The sequence below is a fragment of the Aptenodytes forsteri genome, unplaced genomic scaffold, assembly GCF_000699145.1.
Source record: "Aptenodytes forsteri isolate BGI_AS27 unplaced genomic scaffold, ASM69914v1 Scaffold53, whole genome shotgun sequence".
Taxonomy (NCBI): Eukaryota; Metazoa; Chordata; class Aves; order Sphenisciformes; family Spheniscidae; genus Aptenodytes; species Aptenodytes forsteri.
Window position 1 is genome coordinate 1,020,289 of NW_008795909.1, and position 6,291 is coordinate 1,026,579.

General features: G+C 37.9%; 1 long non-coding RNA gene across 1 annotated transcript in view; it reads right to left on the bottom strand.

Moving 5' to 3' along the window:
- The window catches only part of LOC103903204, a 22,762-nt gene that overhangs the window by 2,225 nt on the left and 14,246 nt on the right, over positions 1–6,291 (bottom strand). The window contains exon 2 of the long non-coding RNA XR_657845.2: positions 71–191. This is a non-coding gene — a long non-coding RNA (uncharacterized LOC103903204). The remainder of the gene's footprint in view (positions 1–70; positions 192–6,291) is intronic.

A 6,291-nucleotide genomic window follows, 5' to 3' on the forward strand; every position in this document is an offset into this window, starting at 1 on the left:
TACTTAAATATTACAAGATTATTTAATATTATAATAATAATAATAATTTATAACTATAATGCATACATACCTCAAGCACTTTTGGCGGTCTTTAACTGGAACACAGATGGTGAATTACCTTGCTACATATTCCTTGATTTTATGATACTGTTAGTAGGTGTTGTCTGTTTCCTTCTCAGACTACACCACTTCTGCAGAGGAAACAATATTGCTTATCTCATAATAACCTTTGGCAGAGCCAAGCATGTACAGCAAACTCCAAAGGACTATTTTGGGTTAGTGGAGACCACTTGTAGCAGTTTGTAAGGAACTTGTAGAAAAAAGCTTGGATGAAGTTCCTGGAGGAGGCCTCAATCTTTCTGCTCAGAGGTCTGCTAGCAGTAGTTAGAACATCCTTGTAAATAAGTAATAAAGAGATTAGGTTTTTTAGAAGCCCATAGCCCTTTCATGTCACTACCCAGCATATGTGAAACACGGTGGCAAGGAGGAAAGCTAGTGAGAACAACAAAAGAAGTGAGTGTGGTTAGCAGGAAAACTAACCAGCACTTAGAGTCTAAATAGGTGACTCATATGATAGGAAATGAGATAATTGACAGAAATAGAGCCCCAAACTGAGGACAGTGGAAAACCTGTTTGAATTCTGTCATCTCAAACTGAAAGAGTGTCTGTGGTGATTGTTTATCAGAAAGCAAAGAGCAATACAAGCGATAGCGTTGAGAAACTTGTTATTTTATGTAATTTTGCAAGCATTAAAAATTTCCTAACTTTTGGCAGGGTTATATCATGGAACTTGTGCCTCTAGGCTTTGGGGGAGATTGGTCAGAGAAACAAATTTAAACCTCAAGAAAAATCTGCAAATGACTAATATAAGTGAGAGAAAGGGGCAGAAAAAATGTGGATGCTCAAAATGAAGGAAGTCACAGGGCAGGACAGAGGCTGAAAGCTGAGGAAAGCAGGCAATATAGAGCAACATATATTCTGCAGAAAGTAATGTGGAAGTCTGAAGGAAGAAAAATCAGCTTCTGGGCAAAAATACAAGACACCAAAAACCCCCACCCTCTTTCTACCCAATTTATTGCACAGCTTCTTCAGGAGGAAGAAAGTAACTGAGGAGGTCAAAACTGCACCTGGAGAGAAGGCTACTTGAGATGTGATTTGCACACCCCTTGCCACACAGCTGCTGTGCTCACTGTGGTGCAAAAGGAAGAAAAGAACAACTGTCTTAGGTGTTGCCTGACAGTGACTTTATGTTAAATTTTTTTTCCATTGAGAAAAAAGATGAAAAGAGTGCAAAAGTTTTAAATAGTTCTTTTTCTGATGAATGCAATGAAAGAACAAGGGATAAAAGGTGAAAAAGTGGTTTTGAAGATACAGCAGTTTTGAGAGAACAAGTCATGCTATAGCAAGCATGAAAAAATATCAATAAGCACAGATATATCTGAAGTTTTGGAAGATAAGTTCAGGAACTACTGACCTGAAAAATAACTTAAGCTAACTGCTGCAGGCATGATAAAATTTGAGTAGGTAAAAATGGAATTATAAGGGGGACAAAAATTAGGTTAAGATCCCATGTATTTCACAGAAATTATGATTGGTCTACAAATTCATTAGCAATAGTGCTTATGTCTCCTTATTCTGTACAAAGCCAAGCATGGTCTTTTGTGCTTAATAAATAGTTTGCAACAATAGTAATGTGGTAGGAAAGGGATTTTCACTTTCAATGGCATTTTTTTTGCAAGACCCAAACAACTAAAGTGATAGTTTAATGATTGAAAGAGTCTAATTTGTTTCTCTAGATATAGAGAAATGCCACTTACTAAATAGCAGAACTGAAACTTCAGCTGAAAAGTAATGCAGGGAAATGAGCAAGAGGGATAAAAACAAGTTCCTGTCTTGGAATCACACCTCTAGCTAAGCATATTATTTTGTATATATCATGCACACATAGATATGCATTTTAAGAGTTCAACTAGCCTTCTCTTTCAAACACCAACTGAAAAAGTTATTTAACATTCTTATTTTTGGAGCATGAGGTTGTAAGGTAGCCCTTGAGTTTGATTTTTTTGTAAAGTAGAAGGATGCCCTCGCAAATTCCACAGCTCTGCAGTTTATGTGTTTGTTTTAAAATGGCAATTGCCAGCAGCCTTGTTCATCCCACTTTGTTCATCCCATACTATATTTTTTTGTTTCTCCACAAATTAAATTATAATTCATGATTCTCTCTGAATTAGCTTCCCACAGAAATCCTTATCATAACTAATGCAGTTGTTATTACTCATTTTAACAATTTAGTCTATAAATTAGTAGAAAGTACTTTACATTTTTCTGTTAGTGAACAGAACTTAACAGAACAGAACTCCTATCAGTACTTAAAGGGGGCTTATAGAAAAGATGGAGACAAACTTTTTAGCAGGGCCTGTTGCGACAGGACAAGGGGGAATGGCTTTAAACTAAAAGAGGGTAGATTTAGACTAGATATAAGGAAGAAATTTTTTACGCTGAGGGTGGTGAAAACACTGGAACAGGTTGCCCAGGGAGGTGGTGGAGATGCCCCATCTGGAAACATTCCAGGTCAGGTTGGACGGGGCTCTGAGCAACCTGATCTAGTTGAAGATGTGCCTGCCCACAGCAGGGGGGTTGGACTAGGTGACCTTTAGAGTCCCTTCCATCCCAAACTATTCTATGGTTCTATGATTCTATGAACTTATTTTTACAGGGAATTTAAAGGTATTATATGTACTGCATGCTGACTGGCTGATAAATTTTTGCATATCTGCCCTTACAATACATTAAGCATGTAATAATGCAGCAAATAGGAACATTAACAGCAGACCTGAATGTGAATTTGAACGACCTAAGACTGAAGAGAAAGAAATAATACTTTTGTGAAAAAACTAGAATTATGCTGATGTGTTAGTGTACATGGAAATGTAGCCTAATAAATACTGAGATTTCAAGGAAAAACTGCTGCCAGAAGTGTTGAAAAACTTTCTTATTATGGTATACAGTGCTTACCCTGCAGGCAATTCTGATATCCAGAATGCGTGGATATTAGGCTTTATTTATAGATAGATAGACAGATTAATATACCTGTATTTTAAGCTATTCTTTAAGACTGGAAATTATCAAAATTGATATTGTTTGTTTTCTCTCTCTTAGCGTATCCCTAAGCTGTCAGGGAACCGTCAGGCAGAAGAAGGCTGCTCCAGGGTGGGGGGCTGGCAGGGCAGGCAGGGCAGGCAGCGCCGTGCCATCACCAGCAAGGGTGCAGCCCTGCAGCATCTGCACAAGACGAGCAGGGCAGGTATGGTGGCAGTGGCTGGGGGGAAGCACAGCCCCACGGCCCGGCTGTCGTCCTCATGCCGTTCTTTCCCAGGAGATGGTGCAGGGCTGCTCAGAGGCACCATCTCAGTGCATGGGCAGCAAGCCCCCTTGGTGTGGGAGGAGACTGCAGAGCCTGTTGGGGTGCTTGGAATCCTGACGCAAGCAATCTCTTTCTCTCATCTTTCCCCTTTTCTCTTTCTTGAGTTTTCACAATGCAGTGTTTACTTTCTCTTATGTATAACTCTCACACACCACACTTTTTTCTTGCTGAACCTCTGTTTCGGCTTAAAGAAAAGTAAGTATCATATGACTTTGCTTTTTTACTTGTCAATACTACATTTCTCAGGAATTTCCATCATCTATACTGGCATCCTTGGGTTAAAAAAATGCTTTGGAATATTCTTTTTTAGGAGGTAAAATGCCTTGTAAAGATGGTCATCAGGCATTTATATGTCTCTACCCTTTTGTGAACAAACAAAAAAACCTCATGACTGTGCCTGGGATCTGAGCACTCCAAAGTCAGAAGAATTTCCAGTCCTAACAATCCCTTTTTTGCATTCTCTAATTCTTTGCTCATGTAATTGGTTGAAATAGGATTGATAAGGATGAAGCAAATTCATGACTTTTAGATCCTCAAATGTCCAAATTGCTCTCTTAAGAACAGAAACCTTGATATTACTTGTTAGTTCACAAATCTGTCAATGCTAAGAGATTATTTTTAAAGCAGGGATTACACAATGCCACCTTGATCATACCAAGCTTCTCTTTTTCTGAACAAAAGTATTGGCAGCCTTCATCAGCAGAAAGCCCGTATATCTAGGTGTCTTTACCCAAAATTGTCCATGACATTTGGACAAGAATATTCCAAACAACTAAAAAAATTAATTGAGTGATGCCTTTTGGCATTGTGAAAAGTACATCTTCGTTACCTCAGTAATTTTCGCTCTGATACCACCACAGAAGATCACTTGAAGGAGAATTTATTAACATCTGAGTAATTTTGTCAAAGGTTTATTTAACACAACACAAGCAGTCTAGATTAATGTCTCTGGCCTATGATGGAAACAAATTTCTCAAGGCTTTCTGGAATATAACGTGTAACATAGTCCAAAGAGAGCAGCACAAAACCAAGTCTGTCAGTCAAAACACATACAAATGCCATACAAATATCATCCTTTTGGTGTAAATAACTCACTGAGTTCACCCAGTTTGAATCTGCTCTTTCTTATGTAAGTCATAAAAATAAAAGCTAGGAAATAGCTAGTTTTTCAGGAACTTGAAGTCATCACTCATCTGTAAATCTGACAGTCCACAGGAGGGGAGGTTGGGTGCGGAACATTTAACTCCAACCATATCACTACTCATAACATTAAAAGTTCTTTTAAAGTCATTAAAATCATCGCCTGACAGCAATCTAGTACGCTTCCCCTCTGCTCTCTAGGAATAGTTGGTTTCCATTTTAGACTATTTTGTTCAATTAGGCTGCGTAAAAAGTAGGACACCAGACAATAGAAACATTTTTCTTTTCAGGAATGAGCTCTTGGTACATTTTGAAGACATCAATGGCCGAGGGACCTAAAATTACTTATGTTACACAATCTGAACCTCTGCTTCCCAATTCCAGCATCCAGTGTTTTTTATTTGCTCTTAATTTAATACTCAGAATTAGACTGTTATGTGTTCGTGTAAAAGGTTCATAATGTTATTTAAATGGATTGCTTCTTAAAGTGCACTAATTGTGAAATCACATCACTGTACCTCCAGATAGCTAAAAGAGAAGCCACAAGCTAGGCAAAAAAAGATATGTTATATTAGACAAGACAGAAATGTTAATTAAGAACTCTTACATACTGAAGTTGAGAGGAAATATCCTCATGTCCTGTTGCCCTGAACAGGAGCAATTGTCCTGACAGATTTTTGAAAACTTTACCCAGAAAGAGCATTGTACTAGCTATAAATATTTTAGTATATCTCTTTCCTTTCCAGGTATTAAGGGTTATTATATAGAGAATTAAATGGCATATTGCCTAGAAGTACTGAAAATCCAATCTCAATATATGCAAAATTAGAAAACCAACGCATGCCAAATAAGTTATGCAAGTAATTGTCTGGCTAAATTTCTCATAACCTAAACTGATTCTGTCCCAATTTGCTTTCCAAATGGATATGATCTGGGGACCAAACTAGATCTTCTGCTCATAAGAGATGGCGGTCATTTACCTATTACTTTTATTATTATTAATTAAATCTTTTGAAGTTTATGGCTCAAAATGTACTTGTTCTTGCTTTTGGATCCATATTACTTCAACTCAAGGTCAAAAGGAAAATGTGGCTCTTCTATTTTACTTCAATTATAAGAATAATTTTCCTGATTGACTGAGATATTGATTTGCACATAGCTATTTGAAGGTAGCACATTTTTATACATACATATACACACAAACATATACACACGCATACATATATACACACGTGTATATATATGTATTTGTATATACACATACACACACACAGATGCAGAAACTAGGAAGATTTTTAAAAGTGAAGAGACTGGTTTTGTACTCAGTTTTTACTAAGGATCAATAAAACTTGGGCATCTGAAATCCAGTTTGTACCTTTGAAAACTCTTCTCCATAAAGATCATCTTCATGGTTAATATTCAGTAGAATAATCCTGTAGCCTCGTTGATAGAAAGGAAAAGGGCTTAGATTCTGCTTCAGCACTTACGCTGCAAAACTCCTACACCTTATTGGAAAAGAAAAATGAAAGAAATCGTGTTCCATTTGCTGTATTTTGTCTTGCAGGCGACACCAAGTTGGGCGGGAGTGTTGATCTGCTCGAGGGTAGGAAGGCTCTGCAGAGGGACCTGGACAGGCTGGATCGATGGGCCCAGGCCAACTGTATGAGGTTCAACAAGGCCAAGTGCCGGGTCCTGCACTTCGGCCACAACAACCCCATGCAGCACTA